Below are 26,629 nucleotides of genomic sequence, written 5' to 3'. Positions count from 1 at the left end.
ACAGGAGAAGAGATATCAGGGTGGTTAGATTTTCAGGGGCATTTGTTTTTAAAAGTCTCATTATTTTAATGTCATTTCTACAAAAGTTTTAAAACCCACTTAGCCAACAACTATTTTTATATTTTAAAATCTGTATGCTAATTATAAATTATTCTTACCCACTTGTGGAAACATGTTTACCACATCCTATACTCGAGAATGCTTTGTAAACCTGCAGTATGGATTTTGTGGATATTAAGAGTGTAATAAAGTAATTCATTTTTTAAATGCAGCAATAAATTTGGAGTCTAAAGACCTGGGTGTGAATTTGGATACTGCTTTTTTTTTCAGATTTTGCTTGGGCATGTCACTTAATCTCTCTGAACTTCAGTCCAAAGAGTTTCCAGTCTAGTGAGCACTTACTCTGAAGTGGGCGCTGGGCTAAATGTTTTACATGAATTATGTCTTTTAGCCCTTCCAACAAGCCTATGTGACAGAGCACTTTATTGATCCTCTTTCTACAAATGAAGAAACATTACATGGGGAAAGGAGATTCCTACTTTCAGCTCTAACAGGTAAGAGCTTGGAAGTCATCTTTCCGTTACTATAAATTGGAAGAAACACTTGGTAATTCTGGCAAATTGCTGGAGGCTGTGTGGACTACCATAAGCATGAGAAATTTCCTGTCGGCCTGCAGTCTTAGGAGGTCCCTCACACTTTCTTGGGTTTCACTTCCAGGAAACCCACCAGGTTATCTGTAAAGAGCCAAGAAAGACTCCCTTGTTGCTCTAACAGGAGATAGGGGAAAGTAACCATTTTGAAATCTCAGAGCATTCTCCATAACAAAGACCTAGTCTCCAGGGGTAGGAGCCCTATTCTACCTATCTACATATAGTCATCTCCAGTTCCTTGTAGCATTCCTGTCTCATCTGAGGGAGAAAAGAAGCTAAAAAACACTTGTGAAGGTCACAGCCCAGAGACACAGGTCCATTAAAAGGCTGAAATTTAATCATGAGGTTATAGAATGCTTGTCTTCACCCACACTTTACCACCACATCACAGGGCTACAGTACAATAAAAGTGGATTACAGCTGAAAGATGTGTGAGGTGTAGACTCTACTTCAGGAGAGGTTTTTAGAGGAATCTGGCACCTACAGGTACAGCAAACATTAAACTCAGCCTGACTCCTGGCCAAATTGACATAAAGTCTCTACTAATGACCTTCTATCTCAGCTTCTATTACCTGATTCATCATGTCTGGCTTTCAAGGAAAAATTATAAGACATGCTAAAAGGCAAGAAAATCACAATCTAAAGATAGAGCAAGCATCAGAACTGGACTCAGATACATGATACATGTTTTGGAATTATCAGAAAGAGAATTTAGAAGAACTGTGATTAATATGTTAAGGGCTGTAATAGAATAAGTAGACAACATGCAAAAACAGATGGGTAGTGTAAGCAGACAGATGGAAGCTCTAAGAAAGTTTCAAAACAGAAAGCATCAAGGGGCGCAAGGAGTTAAGTGCACGCGCTCCGCTGTTGCAGCCCAGGGTTCGGATCCTGGGTGCGCATCGATGCACTGCTTGGCAAGCCATGCTGTGGCGGCATCCCATATAAAGTGGAGGAAGATGGGCACGGATGTTAGCCCAGGGCCAGTCTTCCTCAGCAAAAAAAAAAAAAAAAAAAAGAGGATTGGCAGATGTTAGCACAGGGCTGATCTTCCTCACACACACACAAAAAAAGCATCAAAAGGAAATGTTAGGAATCAAATGCACTGTAATGGAAATGAAGGGGGCCTTTGATGGGCCCATTAGTAGAGTGAACATGACTGAGCAAGGAATCATTCAACTTGAAGATGACGTCAATAGAAACTTCCCAAACCAGAGTGCAAAGAGAAAAAAGAATGAACAAAAGGAGCATCTAATAACTGCGGGACAATTTTAAAAGGTGTAAAATATACATAATTGGAATACCAGAAGGAAAAGAGTGAAAGAATGGAGCAGAAAAAATATTTGAGGTAATAATGGCCAGGAATTTTCCAAAATTAACGATAGACACCCAAACAGATCTGGGAAGCTAAGAGAACACCAGGCAGGATAAATACCAAAAATCTATAACTAGGCATATCATATTCGAACTGCAGAAAACCAACAACAAGAAAGTCTTGAAAGAAGCCAGAGGAAAAAAACACTTACCTCGATTTCTTGTCAGAAAACATGTAAACCAAGAGAGAGCGGAGTGAAATATTTAAAGTGTTGAAAGATGGGTAAATCAATTCAACCAAGGCTACATAGCTAAATGGTGAAGCATTCAAATCCGTCTGCCCCAAAGCCAATGTTTAGCCTCTATGCCTCACACAGAGAAGTCAAGTGGAAATTTATATAAGGAAGAAAATAAAATTCACCCATGATCTCATTATCGAGAACAGTAGTTCTCAAACTTGAGTGTGCTTCTGAATCACGTGCAGGCTTGTTAAAACACAGATTGCTGGGTCCCATGCCCAGACTTTCTGAACCACTAGGTCTGGGGTGGGGATCTGAGAATGTGCACTTCTAACAAGTTACCATGGGATGAGGATGCTATTAAAAATCATTGATCTAGACTCAGAGTAAAGTTTGCCATTTTAATATATTTCCTTCTGAGTTTTTTCTAGGCAGATTTGTATTTTGTTTTGTTTTATAGACTTGAGATTATGTTGTATGTAGTTTTATATTCAACTTTTTCACTTACTATTATAAGTACTTTTTCATGTCGTATTTCTCAAAAACATCATTTACAATAGCTGCATTCATTATATTTATGAAATAAGTTTATTTAAACTTTCCCAGACTGTTGGATGTTTAGATTGTTTCCAAATTTTCTGTGTTATAAATAATGCTGCAATAAATGTTCCTATACAAGGATCTTTTGGCCCAGCTTTGATCCCTCCCTTTACTCTCTTTGGAAAAATAATTTCATTTAATCTCACGTCTGTTGGTTCTGACTGGTTAATAACAGGATAATCTAATTTATAAATTCTGTGAGTACCTTGTGATCCTTTTGTACTATTTACATTAATTCCTTTTCAAAATTTTTTTGTTAATCAAAGACATGTAATTGCTAATCAGAGCTTATGAGCAGTGTAAGATACATATTTGCTTATCGTTTGTCTATCCTATTATAGTGGAAACTCCATGTAATCAGAGACTTTGTTTCATTTCCTACTACATCCCTGGAATTTAGAACAATATGTAGGATGTAGTAGTTACTCTCTAAATATTTGTTGAATGAATGAATGAACCAGGAGTAACACACTGAGTACAGAAATTTAATGTCATCCTGCATAGTCTTATTATGTGTAAATGTATTTTTCCATTAACCTTTTAAAAATATTGAAAATAGCTCAGAGCTACCCCCATTATATTTGCAGAGGCACTCAGATTGAAAATCTCATATTCAATCCAACCTCATCATTTAGAAAGCTAGAATGGCACTTTCACTTCAACATCGTTGAGCACACGTTTATTTTTACCCTTCCTGAAACCCCACTAAAATGACAGTATAGGAATAAAAAAAGGCATAGATCTACAAGGATAAAGAGAATAGGAGAGGAGATAATAGTGGTTTGTAAAAAGACATTAGGAAAGGAGATAATAAATTATTAAAGGGATGGACAAGTGGCAGCTAGCCTAGCAGAACCAAAGAAAATAAACATAAGCCTGTAGAGGAGGGAGCCAAAAAGAAACAAAGCAAGCAGAGCTGTAAAACCCTGGAAAGGCTCAGGGTGGGAGGCAGCATCTCTGAAGGTATATGTGTAGAGTGAGGCTAAACACAGGGGGTTTGGATGAAAGGCAAGAGGATGGATCTCCCATCCCCTGGAGTAACCGGGCAATCACTTCCCTTCCATCCACGCAGAAGATGGGAGAGTTACTCTGAAGACTTTAAATCAGAGAGACTTAGGATGTGGGGATACCTGGCACAGTTGATGGTAAGCAGGTGATGTGCCATAATTACTATTATTACCATTTTTGACATCGTAGCTGAAATACTAAAATTTGTATGAAATTCAGTATTATCACATAGATTAAATATTCTGAGTAGGACCCAAGATAATAAACCTGAAAAGTGGTAGTATGTCTAACAGGATGTGTGAGAAATGGGGATTTGAAATCCCCTGGATTAAGATCTGCATTAGTAATGAGGAAGAGGAGCTACATACCTCCTTAATTGGTTAGTAGATTCACATGGGTAACTATTATACACTAGCATAGGCATTAAAAGCTACAAAACAAAAGTGAAATGGAGTTCAGAGATTAAAAAGCTTCAGGTGAAATCAGTAAATAAAATGAAACTTCATATGAAACTGTGCGATATAATGAAAGGAGAGGGAAACTGTCTCAAATGTGACCTCAATTTCAGTGACTTTCATGTCCATTACGCTTCAGCCGCCCACTTCCATGGCCAAAGTGCGTGTTGCCGTCATCTGGAATTGTGCCACCTCTGAAATCTTAAATTCAGATATTTCCTGCTTGGACTATACCATATTCAACATTGATTATCTAAAAAATCATTTTGTGAAATAATTCAAACTTTGTGAAACATTTCAAACTTACAGAAAAACTGCAAGAACAGTACAGAGAATTCCCACTTTCCTTTACCCAAATTCACCAATTTCAACATTTTGTCACACTTTTATCATTTTCTCTCTCTTATATATGAATACATATTGTATTATATGATAAATATGTATTATATATAATATAATTTTAACCTTTTATATATGTACATATTTTACTTGAAACATTTGGGAGCATGTTACATACGATTGTGCCACTTTATCCCTTAATACTGGGGTGTGTATTTCCTAGGAACAAAGATGGCCTTACGTAAAATATCTGTGAAATTCACCTAATATTTTTATCTAATTCTACAGTCCATATTCCAGTTTTGCCAGTTGTCCCAGCAATAACGCCTTGTATAGCATTTCCCCTCGCACAGGTTTCATCCAGGGTCGCATGTTACATTTAGTCGTCTGTCTCTTTTCATCTAGAGCAGTGCCTTAGTCTTTCTTTGTCTATCACGACACTGATAAACATTGGTTCAAAAAGGATTTGGGTCACCCGCACAAATTCATGATCTCCTCATGCCTCTGTCGGGGGAAGAGGGAGAATCTCCCTCTGCCCTTTTCCTTAAGGTTCTTATGGCTGGCCAAATAATTAACAAGACAGGTTAGCAGGAGAAAATAATACCAAGTTTAATAACATGTATACATGGGAGAAAGCAGGGACGCTGCGTTTCTCAACACAATAGCAGAAATTCTCGTCTTAAATACCATGTTCAACCAAAGACAAGGAGGATGTTGGGGTTGGGGGTGTCAGTTACAGGAGATTATCACTAAAGCACTGTAAACAAGAGTAAGGTTTATTATGCAGTTTTAAGGCCTCACCTTCCACATTGATAAGTTTCTAGAAATGAGGTCATCCCCCCTCTTTCCAATACAGAGAGGGAGATACCTTTACAAATGGAGACTTCCCTTGTAAATGATTGTCTGGCAACTCCTCGAAGGGCCATCCAGAGAATGTGGCCAGAGAGACAGAACTTCCGATAAGATGGGCTTGTTGGTGCCTTTTCTATTGTAACCTCTATCCTACATTATCTTTATAGCCGTCATGATAATAACTCCTTCCTGAAACAGATCTTTTGTTTTAAATTCTTTAGGCAGTTTGGGAGGGGAAACTCAAATATTCTTCCTGAGTTCTCTGAGTCCTTATTGTCTTCAGCTTGAAATAATCCGCAAACCAGAGTGGTGCCTCCTGGGGTAGCTTGCCCTGAACACCATCACCTCTAATCCCCGCACCTCCCCATTCACTGGGCAAACTTTCTCACTTCTTATATGGCAGAGAAAATACAAGCCATAAAACAGAAACACCCTCAATTTCCTGACACATACACATTTATCTGTATCTAGCGGGCTATTGCAAAAGCCTCTTAAGTGGTTTCCTTGTTTTCATTTACCATGCTGAAAATCTGGTTATCTGGTTATGAATTCTCTCTCTAAAACCCTTTAATGTTTTCCCATTGCCTTAGGGCAGTCTAAACTCTCTCAGAGAGCAGACGAGGATGTTTTGTTTCTCCAGGCTTTTTCTGATCACATGTCTGGTACCACCCTCCATGCATTCTACACTTCGTCATAATGAACAATTTATTCGTTGTTGCCATAATGAAAGTGCTAGGCCTGTACACATATTGTTTCCTCATCATCGGCTTCGTTTAATAAATTGTATTGCTCAGTGGTTGAGAACATGAAATCTACAGTAAACCCTTATGGGTTCACGTCCCAACTCTGCCACTTAAGAGCCGGGTAGCTTTAGGCTAGGCACCTAACTATTCTAATTTCTCCACGTGTCAAATGAGGAGAACAGTGGAACCTCCCTCATGTGGTGGTACAGCAGGTAACAGAGCTTCATCTGTAGCAGACCTCCAGAAACGTTATCGACTGTTGCTCACAGTGGCAGGCACTGTGCTGGACACTGGGGAAAAGCCAGATTTGGGCCTTGCCCTCTTATAGATTACATTATTGTGGAGGGGAGAACTGTAATTACATAATTATTTAACTGCATTTGGGAAAAAAAGTTCAGGCTTCCAGAAGAGGAACATCTGACTTAACTTTTTCTTACTTCAAGGCTTCGAATGCGGCATTTCCTCTGCTGAAAACCTAACAGTTTTCGGAAAAAGGAACTGCAAATTCAAAAGCCTGAAGCAATAAAGGAGTGTGGCTTATTAGAGGCATTGAAGGAAGGCCAGCGTAGCTGGCATGGAGAGCTTAGGGTGGGGAAGAGAGGTGTGAAATGGGGTTTGTAAAGTAGGCGGAGGCCAGGCCTATGTGATGTCCGGGTCAGGGGCTGACTTCTATCCAAGGGCTAGAGGAAGCCACTGAAGCTTTCTAATCAGAGAGAATACAATTCGTTTTATGTTTTAAATGGTCACTTGCCTGCTGTGGCAGATTGGAGCAGGGCAAGAGCAGGTGGTGATGGTGACACTGGGCACTACTGACCGAGAAGGTTTTAGAGTCTAGAATGTCTAAATTTCTCTGTGACTGGATGTTGGGATTTGCAGGAAAGGGTTAAGACTGAGTTAACACCTCTCCGTTTCAGCTTCCGCCTCTTCCTTCTGGCCTCTACCTAAGTCCCACCCTCAAGACCCAGGTGGACGCCACTCTTGTGCTTCCACAGTGCTGTCTGCGTACCTCGCTGGGTCTTAGCACACTTGCCGTTATGGTTTACTGTAGCTGGTTTGTCTTCCTCCTAAATTAGAATGTATTTGTAGTAGATGAGTGAGAAATGAAAGCATAAATTAACATAAAGCTAGACCATGAGTGAATACAGTGTTTCATTTTTAAGCCGGGTGTTTTGATGGTATATTGCCTTTGGATCAAGTTGTTTATAAAATAAGAATTATTAAGAACTGCTCCCTCCTCAAAGACCAGAATTGGGTTCTTGACTGTGTTTTGTTGACAGGAATAGGTATTTGCATTACTTGGGTCAAACAGAACAATAACATTATTTGTTCTTCCACTTAATTAACCTGGAGGGCATTTCTTTCCCTTCTTTGTTGTGTGTTTTAAACAGTTCTCATGGTAAAGATCCCTCCTGGGGCCTATTATTTTATCTTGATTTGTGTAGGTTTTGATCAGCTACTTAATTATTTCAATATGTGTACAGACATTTTAGCTTTAGGAAAAACTCAGCCGCACTATTTGTTTACAACCCTCTATAACCTCAGGCAGTTTGACTTTATTGCGGTTATGACAGCTCCCTCTGTGTTTATTATCATTAGTTCCTTCTTTTGAAATTAAATGTAACTTGTTTTGTTTTTGTCTTTCTATAGTTTGTTTTAACTTCGTACAATAGCTAGTTTTTGGCCTTAGCATTTCCATTGCTGAAAAACAAATATAATGTCAAATTGTTGGCTTTGGTGGTGCCTAATGTGGAATTAAAGAGAAAAGAGAATTACTATAAAATGAAATACCTTGCCTCTAACCAAGATTTCACCAATTAGGAGGCATTTTATTATTATATTGATATATTGATTTAGTTATATTTATTTTATAATAAACAAGTCTTCTATATGTTTTTATAGCCTAGTAGAGTAGGAACAACTAAAAATAATGTAAATAATATATTTTTAAAGAAGTATGAAATATAAAGTTCTAGTTAATATTTTAAGAAAGATGATTTATTTATTTATTTGAGGAAGATTGGCCCTGTGCTAACATCTGTTGCCAATCTTACTCTTTTTCTTTTTTCTCCCCAAAGCCCCAGTACATAGCTGTGTATCATAGTTGTAGAGTTGTAGCTCTTCTATGTGGAACGCTGCCTCAGCATGGCTTCATGAGCGGTGAGTGGGTGCGCACCCAGGATCCGAACCGGTGAACCCCACGCTGCCAAATCGGAACGCATGAACTTAACTGCTACCGGGCCGGCTGGATGATTTATATATCTAACCAATACAAGAATTATAGAAATTTGGCCGGCCCTGTGGCTTAGCGGTTAAGTGAACGCGCTCTGCTGCTGGCGGCTCGGGTTCCGATCCCGGGCACGCACCGACGCGCCGCTTCTACGGCCATGCTGAGGCCGCGTCCCATGTACAGCGACTGAAAGGATGTGCATCTATGACATACAACTATCTACTGGGGCTTTGGGGGAAAAAATAAATAAATAAAATTATATATAAAAAAAGAATTATAGAAATTAGCAGTTCTAAAAATGTTATTAGTGAAATAGCAACAGATTCCAGTAAGGTTTATGACTTCATGAAAACTAATGCTAATAACCCTGAGCGTGAAATTAGATTTTTGCCTGTTTTCTCTTTCTATATATGTTTCCTGTGATTGAGTAATACAAACTTAATTACTCTCAATCAAATCTTTAACTTACTTCCCTGAAATACTAAGCAACTTTCCCAAATTAGCAAAAATTAGGAATGATAATGGGTTACTTTTATTGAATATTATTATATTATTACTATTACTATATAGTTCAGGTAATACATTTCAAAACAACCTTATGCGACAGATATTCTTGATATTGTCCTTTTTATAGATGAGAAAACTTGAATACCTGAGCAGTTAAGTAACTTGTTGGGAAGGTGACAGAGCTGAGTGGTGGGGCTGATCTGCCGCCCTAGAGACTGAGGTCTTAATCATTCCACTGTGCTGCAACCTAGAAATGGGGGCAAAGTTTGTTCAAAGTAAGATTTTTTTTTTTTAATTTTATTTATTTATTTTTGTTCCCCTAAAGCCCCAGTAGATAGTTGTATGTCATAGCTGCACATCCTTCTAGTTGCTGTATGTGGGACATGGCCTCAGCATGGCCGGAGAAGCGATGCGTCGGTGCGCGCCCGGGATCAAACCTGGGCTGCCAGCAGCAGAGCGCGAGCACTTAACCGCTGAGCCACGGGGCCGGCCCTAAAGTAAGATGTTAATGAAGTAATTTTTTTTATTAACTAAAGCTGATATTATATTCAGATTTCCTTAATTTCCTTAGTGTCCTGTTTCCATTCCAGGATCCCATCTAGGACACTGCACTATAGGTAGTTGTCAGTCTCCTTAGGCTCCTCTTGGCTGTGACAGTTTCTCAGACTTTCCTTATTTTTGATGACTGCTCTGACAGTTTTGAGGCTTACTGGTCAGCTATTTTGTAGAATGTCCTCTATTGGAATGTGTGGGATGTTTTTCTCATGATTAGACTGGGGTTATGGGATTTTGGGAGGAAGATCAGAGGTAAAGCGCCATTTTATCATATCATATCAAGGGTACATACTATCAATATAGTTTATATCATTGTTGATGTCTACCTGGCTTGCCTGGTGGAGGGAGTGTTTGTCAGGTCTCTCCACTGTAAAGTTACTCTTTTCTCCCTCTTTCCATACTACACACTTTGGAAGAAAGTAACTATGCACAGCCCACACTTAAGGAGGGCGGGGTTACGCTTTGCCTCCTTGAGGGCAGAGAATCTACTAAATTGTTTAGAATTCTTCTGCACAGGAGATTTCTGTCTTCTCTCCTGTTTTTTTGTTTACTCAGTCTTTCATTTATGTGAGAATGGACCCAGGACTCATGGGTATGTGTTTTACACTTTGGGTTATTATCCAATATTACTTTATATATGCTGTCGCTCAGATTGTTCCAGCATTGGCCATTGGGAGCGCTTAGTTGGCTCCTGTGTTCCTTTGTTATAGCCCCATCAGTGTAAGTTTTTTTTGTTTTCTGTTTTTTTTTTTTAAAGCACTTCCTTACTTTCTGGCAACAAGACACTCTGGGCATGTCCTTTGTATTTCTTGCGCCAGTCCTAGAATCAGCCATTTTTCCAAAGAGCCCTGATTCCTTTTCTTGGAGAATGGTATTAGAAACCAAGATCTGTGCTCACTGCTACTAGGGTGTTGTTACTGCTAGGTGCTCCCAGCTGACAGAGCAAGGAAATACATGTGTTCACACTAACCTGTGTATACACACATATCTGTGAAGATTTATATATGAAAACATCAGAATCTATGTGAAGCTGAACATGAGTTCATATTGATATCTTCAACTCTAATCCATTATTACATGGATCATTCTAACCTCCTACCATTGCTTATCAGTAAATTTCCACCCTGATAGTGAGAAACCTGGCTCCCACCACACCTGTGAGTTTACTTTATTGTTCAGTTCCAGTATACATGTAGAGAAGGGTCAGAACTGTTAACTCAGACCCCTGTGGGAAACGACTTCATCAACTAGCGCACAGCGCTTATGTGCAGTTCCTTTTGTCTTTAGTCTTACAGATCCCACTTATTTCTAAAGTTACTTAGGTAGCATCTTTCCTCCCGCATTTCCTTCAGTGAGGAAACCTCCAAAAAGGTTTTCTTTTTAATTGGCGTATATTAAGGTTCACTCTTTGTGTTATATAAAGTTCTGTGGGTTTTGACAAATGCAATGTCATATCCATTGTTATGGTATCACACAGGATAGTTTCACCACCCTAAAAAATTCCATCACATACTCAACCATGTCCCCTCCCTGTAAACCCCTGACAACTACTGATCTTTTCCCCGCCCCTATAGTTTTGATTTTCTAGAATGCCATATTATTGGAATCATATGGTATATAGCCTTTTTAGACCAGTGTCTAGCAATATACAAGGTCTTATACATCTTTTTGAGATTGGTCTTGAGAGCTCATTTCTTTTTTATCACTGAATAATATTCCAATGTATGGATGTACCACAGTTTAGGATGTACCACAGTTTATTTATCCATTCACCTTTTGAAGGACATCTTGGTTGCTTACAAGTTTTGGCGATTAGGGGTAAAGCTTCTGTAAACATTCAAGTGCAGGTTTTTTGAGGACATAAGTTTTCACCTCATTTGGGTAAATATCAAGAAGTGCGATTGATGGATCATGTATAGTAAGGCTATGTTTACCTTTTCAAGAAACTGCCAAACTGTCTTCCAAAGTGGCTGTACCATTTTCCTTTCTCACCAGCAATGAATGAGAGTTCCCGTTGCTCCACATCTTTGCCAGCATTTGGCATCATCAGTTTTTTGCATTTTAGCCATTCTAATAGATGAGTAGTGGTATCTCATTGTTTTAAATTTTCAATTCCCTAGTGACATATGATGTTGAGCATCTTTCCATGTGCTTATTTGCCATCTGTATATATTCTTGGTGAGGTGTCTGTTCAGATCTCCTGCCCATTTTTTCCTCAGCTTTTTTGAGGTACAATTGACAGATAAAATTATAAGATATTTAAAGTGTACACTGAGATGATTTGATATATGTATACATTGTGAAAAGATTTCTCTTGTCTGGTCGATTAACACATCCATCACCTCACATATTTTTATATATAATATACAAATAAAAGTTATATATATATGTGTGTGTATGTGTCTCAGAATGCCAGTTTTTAAACTTGGGTTTTTCTTCTTGTTGAGTTAAGAAAATAATTTTTAATGGAAAATTTCTTTTATGGTATTAGTCTCCCTGATTATTATTCTGGTTACAGTTATTGAGAGCTTGTTTACTATAAGCCAACTTTATGCTAACCTCTTTATATACATTATTACATTTAATCCTCATAACAACTCTTTGAGGTATTATTGTCACTTTACAGATGAAGAAACAGGCTAGTAGGAGGCAGGGTCTGTTTCATCAAACATAGTTAGTAATAGGCAGGGCTTATTATGCTATTACCAGCTATTTTAAATTTTTATATTAACACTCCACATTTCTGGAAAATCGTGTAAACATTTTGACATTTATTTAAAATCAGTAAACAAGTATCCATAAGGAAACTGTTTTTTCTTGTCATTGAGTACCTTTCAAGTCATTTTCATGTGGCTTGAGCCTTTAAAAAAGGAGAATTTTTTGGGTTTTCAAAGCACAGAAAGTAAAGAAAGCTGTTAATTGACTTTCTGGAATGATTAATTCAAGAAGAAATCAGTTGGTTTTTATACACAGCCTTTTACATTTTGTGACTGTGTGTGTTTTAAACCACACCAAAAAACAGAGATAGGAATAGCTGATGGGGAACTGAAAACTGCGACGATTTCTTCTAAACCATAAAATGCAGTTGACAGACATCTTTTTATAGACATGTCTGTGATTGCACACTGTTTTTGGGCTAGAAAATTTTTTCATCAGGGAAAATCTTTCCTTAAAATTTATAAAAGCTGTTTATAGTAAAATAGCACAGTATGACAAGACAGAATTCTACCCAGATCATTTTAAAGCTAAGTTGGACCACATTTCCCTTAAAGTGTAGACAATAGCAGCAGTGGAACATGTTAAGTATATGTTTAGTGAGGAAAAGTGATTTCTTTTGCTGAGGAAGATTTGCCCTGAGCTAACATCCATGCCAATCTTCCTCTATTTTTTAGTATGTGGGCCACCAGCACAGCGTGGCTAACAGAGCAGTGTAGGTCCACGCCCAGGAACCGAACCCAGGCCGCCGAAGTGGAATGCACTGAACTTAACCACTAGGCCGCTGGGGCTGGCCCTGGAAAAGTTTTTTTATATTGCTTCCAAAATAATTTTTCAAACCTTGAATTCTTTATAAAATTGAGAAAATGACAAATCCAGATGAGAGAGGGAAGGAAAACTAATCTGATTTAGCAAAATTGGTTAAGAAACTAGGATTACAGAAATAAAGGGATGAATCGCACATAGTTCCTGTATTAGTTAACTATTGCTGTACAACCGATTACCCCAAAACCTAGCAGTTTAAAACAACAAACACTTATTATCTCACACAATCTCCAGATGTAGCTTTACTGGATGATTCTGGCTCAGAGTCTCTCACGTCTGTGGCTTACTTACATGGCTGTTGGCAGGATCCCGGAGGCCTCAGTTCCTTACTGGTTGTTGGCCAGAGGCCTCAGTTTCTTGACACATGGGACTCTTCATAGGCCATTGGAATGTCCTTACAACATGGTGTCTGGCATATCCCAGAGTGAGTCATCCAAGAAATAGAGAGACAGAGATCAAGACAGAAGCCACAATATCTCATATAACCTAATCTCAGAGGTGACATGCCATTATTTTTGCCATATTCTATTGGTGACATAAACTACCACTGGTATAATATTGGAGGCAACTACACAATGGTGTGAATACCAAGAGGTGGGGATCACTGGGAATCATCTTGGAGGCTGGCTGCCATAGTGTTCCCTCAGTCCCCTGGTGACTCACATCCCTCCCACATGTAGAATTTACTCACTCTCTTCCAGGGCCCACCAAAGTCTCATCCCATTATAGCTCACCTAAAAGTCCAGAATGTTGTATCTAAATCAAGGCCAGGTGTGGATAAGGTTCCTCGACTGTAGTAAAGCACAGCTCCTTGAGTGCAGTTTCTCTCCATCTGTAGACCTGTGAACTAAAGAGACAAGATATTCGCCACTCACCACCCAACAGGCAGTGGTGGAGCAGGTAAAGGATAACCTCCATAGACACTTCTATTCAAAAAGGTGAAAATAGGAGACACATGGGAGTCAGTGGTCCATAAAATCCAGCTGGGAAATGCTGGAAGGTTCTTGATTAGATCTTGGTCCTACTGTTCAGAAATGATTCTAGGTGGCTTTTAGCTCAGCCCTCTGGGCTGTTGGTTCTACCCTCTGTGTCATCCTCCCTTTTATGAGAGATAGTATATGTTTTCAGCTAAGCAGTTTTCTAAACCTGTTTCCTGTCTTTATCCCCTTTCACTCCAAGTTGGAGGTGTTCCTGCAAATTTAATTCTCTTAAAATCTTCATGGGTCTCCTATGAATCTTATTTTCCATTAGACCAAAGACACATATACAAATTTGAGATAAGTCATTCTGTACATTGGGCTTCTGCTGAGACAGCTGAGAGACATTAAGCTTTCTTTTGAAGCCCTATTGTTTGATTGAAAGGATCTGTGAGACACTCTTAAACACTTTAGAAGTTCTTTTGCTAGTTTGAATGGTGCCCTGAGACACCATATTTGATCTTTCTGAGGTCTTAACAAAGGATTTTACAGCCACATACTTGGTTTCATGTTTAGACTGTTTTTCTGGCAGTGCCCCATATTTAATCTTTGCCCAGAAGCCATTTCTTATCTTGGCATCTGTTGCCATCTGGAGAGGCAGGGAATTTCCATAACTAACAATTCCTGGCTTCTTTTTATTCAACTATCTTTCTTTTAGTTTATCTTTCTCCTCTTGCATTTTATATAAGCAGTCAAAGAGAGCCAGGGAGCACCTTCAACACTTTTCCTAGAAATCCCTCTATCTAGACCACCTGGTTCATTAGGCATATGTTCTACTTTCCATGTTCATAGAAATTTTTCTGCTATTCATAAAAAGGATCCCCTTTTGCAGTTTCCAAAGTGATTTTCCTCACTTTTCTTTGAGCTCTAACCTACAGCCTACTCAAAGGCTGGCACCACCAGACTCAAAAGCGTCTCCCACATTTTTAGGCATTTGTGATGGCAGCATCTCACTTTCAGATACCAAAATTCTGTATTATCTATTAGTTACCTATTTTGTGGTAACAAATTACCCCAAAACTTAATGGCTTAACACAACATTTTTGGGGGCTGGCCTGGTGGTGTAGTGGTTAAGTTTGAGCACTCTGCTTTGGTAACCCAGGATTTGCAGATTTGGATCCTGGGTGCAGACCTACACACTGCTCATCAAGCCATGCTGTGGCAGCATCTCACATACAAAATAGAGGAAGATTGGCACAGATGTTAGCTCAGGGCCAATCTTCCTCATCAAAAAAAAAAGAAAGGAAAAAAAGGAAACCATTTATTCTCTCATACAATTTCTGAGAGACAAGAATCTGAGAGCAGTTTAGTTGGGTGGTTCTGGTTCACAATCTCTTATTAGGTTGTAGTCAAGATGTTGGTTTGGGCTGGAGGATCTGCTTCCATGCCCACTCACTTGGCCATTGGTCACTCAGTTCTTTCCTGGCTTTAGGCCTCACTTGCTCACTACAGGAGGCTCTCCATAGGCTGCTTGAGTGCCCTCACAACATCCAGCTGGTTTCCCCTGGAACTAGTTATAAGAGGGAGGGTGGGAGTGAGAGAGAGAGAGAGAGAGACTAAGGTAAAAGCCTAATATTGGAAGTGACATACCATTACTTCTGCCATATTCTATTGGTCACATGACCAGCGCTGGTATAACATGAAAGGGGGTTATACACGTGTATGAAAACCAAGAGTTGGGAATCATTGGGAGCCATCTGGGGGTTGTTTGCCATGTTTCTGCCTTTAAGAATTTCATAGTCTAGTGAGCGTTTATTAGTGCCTACAGGTTCTAAGCACTGTGATAGCCATGTGTTGTTCATTTGGTGTTTAAAATCATGAAAGGAACTGCTACTCCCAATTGAACCTTAAAGAGATCAAGTATCTTGTTCAAGAACTCACCAGAGGACATAGATTTGAACCTAAGTCTGGGAAAGACTTGGGAGCCTAGGCCTGAGGTAAAAGAGTGGATAAATATTCTGTAGGATTATTGTCTTTGTATTTAAAAATGAATTTTATTCAGTATACTTATGTTCAGCAGTAGCTGTTTGACCTCTGTTTCGTATGTGGACAGCTCTGGTCAATCATCTTTTGTTATATTCCCTTCTCTATATAGCTCTGACCTTCTTTACCTGTCCTGTCTCATCCTCCTACTGACTTTCTTCTCACCACTTTCCATGGAGTCCTTTGGAGCCTCAGGCTAATTCTAATGTAAATAAACTTCTTTACAAATACTCTTTTCATAGAACGTTCCCTCATCTCTTTTTTATTAACTTAATCATGGATTTCCTTCTGGAATACCATTTCTTTTGGGGCCATCTTGTGTAAGGGCCCTTCATTGTCTCATGTCGTTTTGTCTTCAAGTAGTAAGTTGAGTCAGCCCACTTCCAATTCCAAATTATTGCTCTTTCATTCTTATATAACAATATAAAAATCCTTCTACTTTTGAAATTTGTCCCATCTTATTCTCCTTCTCTCTTTGTCACTGTCATTTATCAGTCTCCCTCTAGCTTACTCTTTGTTGGTCGAAGCCTTTGGCACTTATTTTTCGGTTTTCTGTCCATCCCAAATTCCACCATCATTCTGGGTGACTTCAGTGACCATGTGGACCACCCATCCAACACACTAGTTTCGTAATGTCTTGTTCTTTTCCACGTCGGTGACCTGCACTTCCACTCCTGTTAACATTCTACTCCCATGGCTAGATCCTGTAAGACATTTAAAATTTTTACTCTTTCATTCTATTGACTAACCACAATCTCCGAGATTTCCAATGGTGCTCTGCTTCTTTACATATAAATTACTTGCTCTTGGATCTTCTCAAGACTTCTATTTTCCATGATCCTTCTCTCCCCTCCTTCCTCCCATTTTATCAGTCAAACAAAACTGATTCTGGCTAATGTGAGTAGAAAAGGAATTTCTTAGAAGATAGCAGGGAGCTCACAAAATCAACAGGGAAGCTGGGGAACCAGCTTGGACAATGGGCAAAGAACCAAGGAGGTTCAGCAGCGTGTACCCCAGCTAAGGTCAGGCTACAAGGACAATCTGGTTAACGTGCCACTGCTGATACCACTGCCCCTGGACCACTGCTACTAAATTCTTGCTGTTACTGCTTCCACCATCCCCATAGGTAATTTAAGAATTGTCCCTGCATTTTTGTGTTACCTCCTTAAGATTCAAAATCTTGCATAAGAACATCCAATTGACAGAGCCTAGGTCACATGTAGGTTCCTTAGCCACCAGAAGACTGGGAGAGGGAAGATCTATCCTCTTTGGCTTACTTAATGAGAGAGAGGACATTGTATTCTGCTAATATACACAATAGGGATTCCCTCCAAATAGGAAGAGTATTTGGATCTTGGGTACCAAAAAAACAAAGAAGAAGGAAAAGGAGAGGAAGAGGAGGAAGAAGAGAAAAGAGAAGGAGAAGGAGGAGGAGGTGAAAGTGGAGGTACAGGAAGAGGAAGAGGAGGAGGAAGAGCCATCCATGACTGTCTACTTTAGCTGCCTAATGGCTTGAGTGGGGATAGGGGGAAGTCTGCCTGATCCACCTTCCACCTCCTTATTCTCAGTAGATGATCTTGCTTTGTGTTTCAAAAATGGTAGCCATCAGACCTGAATTCCCTTAACTTGTTTCTCTACCTTTAAACACATCTTCATCAACACTCTCCTTTCCTACCTTCCTTTAGCTGTTTTAGTAGAAGAGCTGTTCCTTCTCTTGTTCAAGCTTACTTTTCTCATTAGTATTCATGATCTCATCCACTCTTGTCTTCTCCAGGACTTTCCTTCATTAATTAAGCCTTCCTTTTCTTTAGTTAAGATTTTTTATTAGTATCTCTTTTACACCAAACATTGTTGAATGCCGGAGCTATAAAGATGAATTTAATATAGATTTGAAGGACTTTTAGTATTTAGTGGGGAAAGACAGACACAAATAATTGATTGCAGTGCAATGATTTAATCACAATCATAATTATTTGTGTAATTTGTTTAATATCTGATTTTCCATTAGCATGTCAGCACATTTGTTTCGTTCTCCACTGTGTCTCCAGTGTCTAGTACATAGTAGGTGCTTAATAAATATTATTGCATGGATGAAGAGAGGTAGGCAGAGGGTGCTGTGGAATCACAGAGGACGGGTTCTTGGCCCAGCCTAGAGGATGAGAGAAGGAAGATGGTGTGTGGGTGGCAGCTTGGTAGGGTAAATTGCAGGAGCAGCATCTTCGAGGTTTAGGAGTCAGCAGGGAAAAGTGAGGGGAGACCAGGCAGAGAGAAGAGCATGAACACAGGTAGGGAACGGGGAGGAGCTGGATGGTTTGAGCAGTTAGGTGTTAAATAGCTTTACTAACAACTAGCATCTATTGAGTGTTTACATATGTGGGAGATCAAGATTTGGCCACTCTGAAATATATCTCTTTACCTTGATTGTTTTCTCTGAGGGACATTTGACCTCCCCCACTAACTGCCTAAAGAATTTGACATGGTGGCTCCTTCCTGGAACAGATCTTCTATCATGATGGATGTAAAGATAATGTAGGATAGAGGTTACAATAGGAAAGGCACCAAGCCTCTTTTATCAAAATCTCTGTCTCTCCCTGACCACATTATCTATAGGTGACCCTGAAAAGAATTGTCCTCCTGCCCTCTGAAGTCCCAGGCCACTACCTGCCCCCAACATGCTCCTCGCCTTTAGCTGCAATACTTAAGCAAGCAGCTTAGACAGAGGGACGAGTTGCTCATTTCTGAGTTTCTCCCATGTATACATGTTATTAAACTTGGTATTATTTTCTCCTGCTAACCTGTCTTGTTAATTATTTGGCCAGCCATAAGAACCTTAAGGGAAAGGACAGAGGGAGATTCTCCCTCTTCCCCCGACACATACATACTTAGCATATGTTTACGTACATATGCTAAGTATTTTATACACATTTTCTCATTTAATACTTAACGATGTTCTGTGAGTAAGGTATTATTCCCATTTTAGCAATGAAAAATATCTTCAGTCCTTAGGGAAACTAAATAACTTGCCCAAGGACACTTAACTCATAAAGGTTAGAGCAGGGATTTGTTTGGGGTTCTTTCTGGCTGCAAAGCCTGGTGTTCTTTAAAACTACCCTATTATACTAAGGTAGTTGTTCCCAAACTGCTGCTCATCAAATCCCCTGAGGTAATTTGTAAAAATACAGATTCCTGGCCCTACACAGGATACTGAATCAGAATTTCCAGGGGCAGAGCTTGTAGACACAAATGTTTAACAAGCTCTTGGGTGATTCCCGTACAACTGGCCTGGTACTGGTGGTCTCACTCTTGGGATCACTGCACCCAAGAGCAAGGCAGGAGCAGTGCCCAGATCAGGGAGACTTTCCTGAGGACTGCTAAGGGTCTTTGACTTTGTCCTGCAGATGATGGGGAGTTTCTGAAGGGTTTTAAGCTGGAAAGTGAGGTAATCAGATATGCATCTTATGTACTCCACTTTGACAACAATGTGAAGGATGAAGTTGAGGTACCAGACTGCAGGCAACGAGAACTTATATCTTCAGATTTCTGTCTTGACTGATTTCTTCCCTTTTGTCCACAAACATTCTCAAATCTCTAAAGATTTTTTCTCTTGGCCCTACCAACTTTTCAATTGTGTTAGTTTCCTCGTTTCCCTTGCTAAATTCTTAAAAGAAAGTTATACTTAATGCCAGGTTTCAATCAGTTCAAGAAATATCACTTCCCATTTTCTTCATTAATGCCTCACCCCTAACAGTCCAGCTTTCACCCCATTACCCTGTCTTCTCCAAGGTCATCTTCCATTCAATAAATATTTTTTGAATGTTATTTGCAATCATAATCCTTTCTCAGATTTTGGTTTGAAATGATAATACGTGGGACCTAAGAAAGGGATCTAAAGGAATGGAGAGAATTGGCCAGTGGTGGAGAAATAGGTTGACAGAGTATTAATGGACTAGTCTCTTTTAGAGCTGGTGGCATGAGCAGATGGCTCACAGGCAATTATAATTCAGAGGACCCTCCCCCTGCAGATGGATGAAGAGTCAGATGGAAAATTAGTTTAATTTTGGATAGGTTTGGTTGAGGAGGTGAGACATGTAGTAGAAATTTAGGACTGTCACTTAGGTGAGGAAGGGCTTAAACCCTGACCAATAGACTTGGGAGTCTACAACATGAGGTGTTAAGACTCTGAGAGTGCATAATTAATGCATTAAATTTGTGAAATGCTTTTATAATAATTTACATGTTTGTAGTTTATATCCTGGAAACAAATTTTTCTGCTAAAGGAATGACAAGTATATCATGAGGAGTTTAGGTTTTTTTTCTTTTCACTGAGGGAGACTGGCCCTGAGCTAGCATCTGTGCCCATCTTCCTCCACTTTATATGGGATGCCGCCACAGCATGGCTTGATGAGTGGTGTTTAGGTCCATGCCCGGGGTCCGAACGCGGGAACCCTGGGTGGCTGAAGCGGAGTGCGCGAACTTAACCACTATACCACTGGGTGGCCCCAGGAGTTCAGTTTATCATGACCTATTAGAACTTAAAATTACACGAGGATTCAATTTGACTTTGGGTTTGCATCATAATCACGTGAGAACCTCTCATATGGTTGCATTTACTAAAATAAAAAAGCACTCAGTCTGTTTTATGTATTTTATGTACTCCTCCCATTTTCTATATGTTTTCTATTCAAGCTATATTTTCCTCATTTTAGTTTTTCTCTTCATTCTATTTTTCTCACTATTGCTTTATTCCCCACTAAGTTGTCTCTATAAAGAATGAAAATCAACCTAATTCTGTTTGGGGTCAGGTTTTTACAGTTTTTTGTTTGTTTCCTTGCTTTTGTTGTTATGAAATGTTCCCTGAAGCAGGACAAACAGGAATATAATAAAAAAAGACTGCTTGCAAACCTTCATGTCTGGTTAGGACCCCTACTGTAATATCACTGTATGATCTATAATTTTTAAGACTCTATGTTGAGAACATATTAAAAATAAGCTATAAAACTGGCCATAATTGGAGTAATTATCCTCAGTAGGAAAGAAAAACTTAGGACCCCTGAGTCCTATTTCATTATTTGTTGTATATTAATATAAAATTATACAATTCTTTGTGTCTTTTTTTACAACTATATACAAGTATTATAAAACTTATAAATATAAACATTCCAAAGATTCAAAATTTCTTATTATGAAGAATTATGGGTATATCAATCTTAAATGCCAACTCTATTATATGATAATATTTATTTATAATCTAAGCAATTTTTTTAAAAGCAATGACAAGCAGAATAGTGTAGCTAAAAGAATAGAATCTTTGGAGCCATGCAGACTTGGGCTTGAATCTTCAGTTTCCCATTTCCTAGATATTTGTCCTCAAGTCACTTATTTAAAGTTTTAAACCTCAGTAACGTCTTCTATTAGATAAGGATGTTAGGGCCTATGCCAGATGATTTTTGTGGGAAATAATACGAGCAGCTCACATCTAACGAGCACTGCTGTGTGCCAGAGTCTCTACAGGCGCTGTTCTCTTTAATCCTCACAGCAACCTTGCACGGTAGCTGTTATTATTATTATTATTGTTATCATCATCCATCATCATCATCCCCGCTTTATAGATGAGGAAACTGAGCCTTAGGGAGATTTGGTAATTTGCTGAAGCTGGTAAGAGCTTGGGGATTCAAGCCACTTTTGTCTGACTCCAGAACTCTAGCTTCTAAATAAAATCATGCACATAAAACATTTAATCTTGTGTCTGGCATATAGCACACACATAAAATTTGTTTGTTCAAACCTATTCCCCCTACCCTTCCTGAAAATAAGGCTAATATTCCCATCTTTCGCATTTTAGGATACAAAGTAAAGGTGATCTCCCAGTTACAAATTCCCAAGTTAGCACAATAAAAATAGCTTATGTTTTTGAGTGCTTACTATCTGCCAGGCACTTCACGTATAACATTTAATGCCCACAATGGCCCTATGGGATAGGTAACTATCGTTAGCTCCATTTTACAAACTGAGGACTAGGGCACAGAGTCCCTAAGTGACTTGCACAAGATCACGTACCTCCTGGCAAAGCTGGGATCTGAACAGTGTGTCCAGAGCATACGGACCACATTATTTTTTATTTCTTTATTTTTTTGAGGAAGATTGGCCCTGTGCTAACATCTGTTGCCAATCTTCCTCTTTTTCTTTTTTCTCCCCAAAGCCCCAGTAAATATTTGTGTGTCATAGTTATAGAGTTGTAGTTCTTCTGTGTGGGATGGCACCACAGCATGGCTTGATGAGCGGTGAGTAGGTCCACACCCCGGATCCGAACCGCTGAACCCTGGGCCACTGAAGTGGAATGCATGAACTTAATTGCTAAGCCACGAAGCCGGCCCCATGGACCACATTATTTTTTATTTTTCTTTTTTTTAAAAGAAGGAAATCTTTTTAAAAAACATTTATTTATTTATTTGGTGAGGAAAATTGGCCCTGAGCTAAGGTCCATTGCCAATCTTCCTCTTTTTCTTGAGGAAGATTGTCCCTGAGCTAACATCTGTGCAATCTTCCTCTATTTTATATGTGGGACGCTGCCACAGCATGGCTTGATGAGCGATGTGTATGTCCGTGCCCAGGATCCGAACCCATGAACCCTGGACCGCCGAAGCAGAGCTCATGGTTTTAACCACCACATCACTGGGCTGGCCCCTGGAGCACATTATTTATAAATTTTTGAAGAACACAGTGCCTAGTGTATAGTGGGCATTTGTTAACAAATAACCAATATTTGTTAACTGAGTGAATGAATGAATGAGCTAATGACTGAAACAAACATGGCCTCTCTGTTACCCCTCTCACTCCAAGGGTCCAGTTGGTAACTAACTTATTCTGGTAACACCATCTGAAGTTATCTGAACTACTATTTCTTCCTCATCATCATCTTCATTTTGTCCACTCAAGAATTAGGTAATTGCTGTATTAAATTCTCAAATGTGGCTGCATATGGTGGTGTGTGTCTATAGCTACAGGCGCTTGGGAGAGCAAGGCTGGAAGCTTGCCTGAGCTATAGCGCAGTGCTTATTGGGTATCTGCATTAAGTTTAGCATCTATGTGGTTTATTCATTTATTTATCATTTAATCATTCATGTAATAAATTGTTTTGAGCACTAAGTACTCGCTATGTGATACAACAGTGATGAGAACAGATGAGGCCTCTGACCTTACTGAATTTACAGTCTAATGGGGGTGGGGGAGGGGAGCAGCCAAGAATTACAGTGTATTGGGGAAGCATAGGGTGCAGTGGGGTCATTAGTTGCCTCTTGTCTGGATCACTGTGAATCTCCTAAAGATCTCTTTGCCTCCAGTTAACCTCGTAGCCCGCAAGAGTGATCTTCCCTGATTATAAATCTGGCCAGACACTCCCTGCATTAGAAATCTTCACTTGATATCTGTTGCCCTTAGGGTAAAATCCAGAGTCCTTTAGTGTGTCTTACAAAAAATATCCTCCGTGATATAGAGCCTGTTCCCACCTCGCACTCTCTCTTCCAGATACAGTTCATTATAAAGAAGTTAAGGAGCAAAAACTTGAAATTTTCCTCATGCTTTTTAGTTTCTTGTCTGAAACTGCTTTGTAGTACACTTTTGCTTTTTCTTATTTTGAGTTATTTTTTAAGGAAGAGAAAACAATTGATCAAGTTAATATAAAGGATGTTATTTTTAAAAGCACACTTAAGAGATAGTATCTAATAAACACCCATAAGAGTGCATGGGGAATAGAGGGTACAAAATAATTGAAAAGTGTTCCTGTTTCTTAACACACTTAAAAAAATGCTTCTGGGATTCTTATTTTATCAAAATAAGTCAGTATACAATCTATTTTAGTATATTCTTAAATGTATATTTTAAAAATATTTAATATTAATATTTTTAATATGTAAAATGTATATTACAATTTAAAAAATATATTTTACAATATACAAGATAGTCTGAAATGAGGCATATATTGCAGGGGTTCTGTTATAAAAATGTGCTTCTGGTCTTGCTTCACCATCTGATCAGCTTGCAAAAGTGCTTATTTCCACATACGGTCATTCCATTTTTTGCTAAATGGACACTCTATAAAAAGTAACATTTTCTAGAACTCCTGGTGAACATGACATTTCTGTGAAATTAAATATATTATTGCTAATATTTTCCCCCAAGATTGGCAAAATTGCATATACCTTACTGAGAACTTACGTATTTATTTTAGCTTTATTTAATTTTTGAGATAACATTTCTGATATTGAATTAGATGTAACCATGAAATACATAGACAGAGTTAATTAGATTATCAACCATCCATTTTCTCAGATATGTTAAGGTTATAGTCTAAACACTTTCTGTAGCAAGAAATTGATTATTTTCAGAGCACATTTATGGATTATGAATTTATTTACATTTCTATTGACATGACTAATGAAGAGTTAAGTTTAAATAAGACTTTGTACCTTGTGAAGGGGGACTGAGTATGGATCTTTGCTTTTTTCAAGACCTCAGTAAACACATTTTTCATTAGTGATGGCCACAGTCAATGCAATGCTTCTTGAAAGCAAAACAAAAACAAATGATTTGTCTTTACAGCAGAGAACAATAAACCAAACCCTGATCCATGGTGGCATGAGCATGTTTCAGAGGGGATTCTTCCATTAGTTGAGAGGGCTAAGTGACATCTAAATTCTCTTTCAACCCTAGATTCTTGATTTTTTTTTTCTGCTAAACTAAATATGTCATCAGCCAAGCACTACATGGAAGTTTCTCAAAATTTGTATAAAATCTTAATCTGTGGTATGTTAGTAACTAATGAAGACATAGTGGACTACAGTTAGTACCAACTTAGAATAATGTTACATGTACACAAATATACAGAGAGAAGCACTTTGGTTATAAAATGTATATATTTTTTCTTTTCCTCCCCAAAGTTCCAGTGCATGGTTGTATATCCTAGTTGTAAGTCCTTCTTGTTCTTCTATGTGAGCTGCTGCCACAGCATGGCAACTGACAGCCATGTTGGCAACTGTGGTTCCGCAACTGGGAAGTGAACCCGGGCCACTGAAATGGTGAGAGTGCTGAACTTTAACCACTAGGCCATCAGGGCTGGCTCTGATTACCAAATTCTTTTGTGTGTGTGTGAGGAAGATTGTCCCTGATCTAACATCTGTTGCCAATCTTCCTCTTTTTGCTTGAGGAAGATTGTCCCTGAGCTAACATCTGTGCCAATCTTCCTCTACTTTGTATGTGGGATGCTGCCACAGCATGGCTTGATGAGCGGTATGTAGGTCCATGCCCTGGATCTGAACCCACAAACCCCAGGTCACTGAAGTGCAGTGTGCAAATTAACCACTATGCCACTGGGCCAGCCCCAACCAAAATATTTTTAAAAATTAGTGATAGCACATTTGATCACATTACATTTCATTCTAATAAACCTATACGTAAAAAATGAGTTTCTTAAAATATAATCATTTCCTCACGTATCTCATTTGTTATATTCTAGTAATCCTCAAGATTTTTTTCTAGATTTTTTTTGAAATATTTTAAAGTCAGAGGCATTATTTCAATTGTTGTTTTGAAATGTTGATTTGAGTGGTGTAAGTTGACAAATACGTGTTGAGAACACCTACATCCATTTTTTTTTTTTAAAGATTTTATCTATTTATTTTTCCCCCAAAGCCCCAGTAGATAGGTGTATGTCATAGCTGCATATCCTTCTAGTTGCTGTATGTGGGACGTGGCCTCAGCATGGCCGGAGAAGCGGTGCGTCAGTGCGCGCCCAGGATCTGAACCTGGGCCGCCAGCAGCAGAGCGCGCGCACTTAACCGCTAAGCCACCGGGCCGACCCCCACCTACATCCATTTTTGCAAAGACATATTGTTATACTTTCATTTAATTTGAATAGTTCTCTTTTTTTTTCTGTCAACATCAAAACGTTCTAAAGCTTTCATTAGGCTGTTAACAGGTTAATATAGCTTTCTGATACGTTACCATGGTATTTTAGCCAAATATGATGAGACCAGGTCTTATATTTTGGCAAGAATGTACACAGTCAATCTCGCTTTTTTATTTTTAAGATGAGAAATCTACTTAAATAAAAGAAGTCAGGGATACTTAAAAAAGAAAAATCACCAACCCTAAAAGGACAGAAAAGGGAAAGTGATGCTTTAGTTTGGTCTCGTTGCTGTTGTCTTAACCACCTGGAACCTTGGATAATAGTGTTCAGAAGGCGTATTAGAATTGTTCAGCCCATTTTATTGTCTAAAATATCTGTGCCCTTTAATTTTATAACTAACGATACATTTGAATTAGGATGAAGTGTGTTTGTTTCCTGTGCTGTCTACTCTATTCAAGATCTGTTCTTTGCACTAGCTCTGAAATGCCATAGGGCAGCCTGTCCAATAGGTGCTAACTATTGTCTTCTCGAGCCCTGGGCTTTCTCTCATGTGGTGTTGTCAGCCAGCAATATGACTGCTGGAGTCTGTCAGAGTGATTTCGTGTTTAGAAAAAGCCAACCTTGCCTTGTTTTAATCTATTTAAATAATAGACTATTTGAAGGTTTTAAATAAATTGTTTTCCTCCATAAGAGTTCATTCAAGTCTAGGCTCATCTGTTTGAACAGTCTTGATCCT

Source organism: Diceros bicornis, chromosome 38 (assembly GCF_020826845.1).
Source record: "Diceros bicornis minor isolate mBicDic1 chromosome 38, mDicBic1.mat.cur, whole genome shotgun sequence".
NCBI classification, from domain to species: domain Eukaryota; kingdom Metazoa; phylum Chordata; class Mammalia; order Perissodactyla; family Rhinocerotidae; genus Diceros; species Diceros bicornis.
This window is presented reverse-complemented; position numbering follows the sequence as displayed.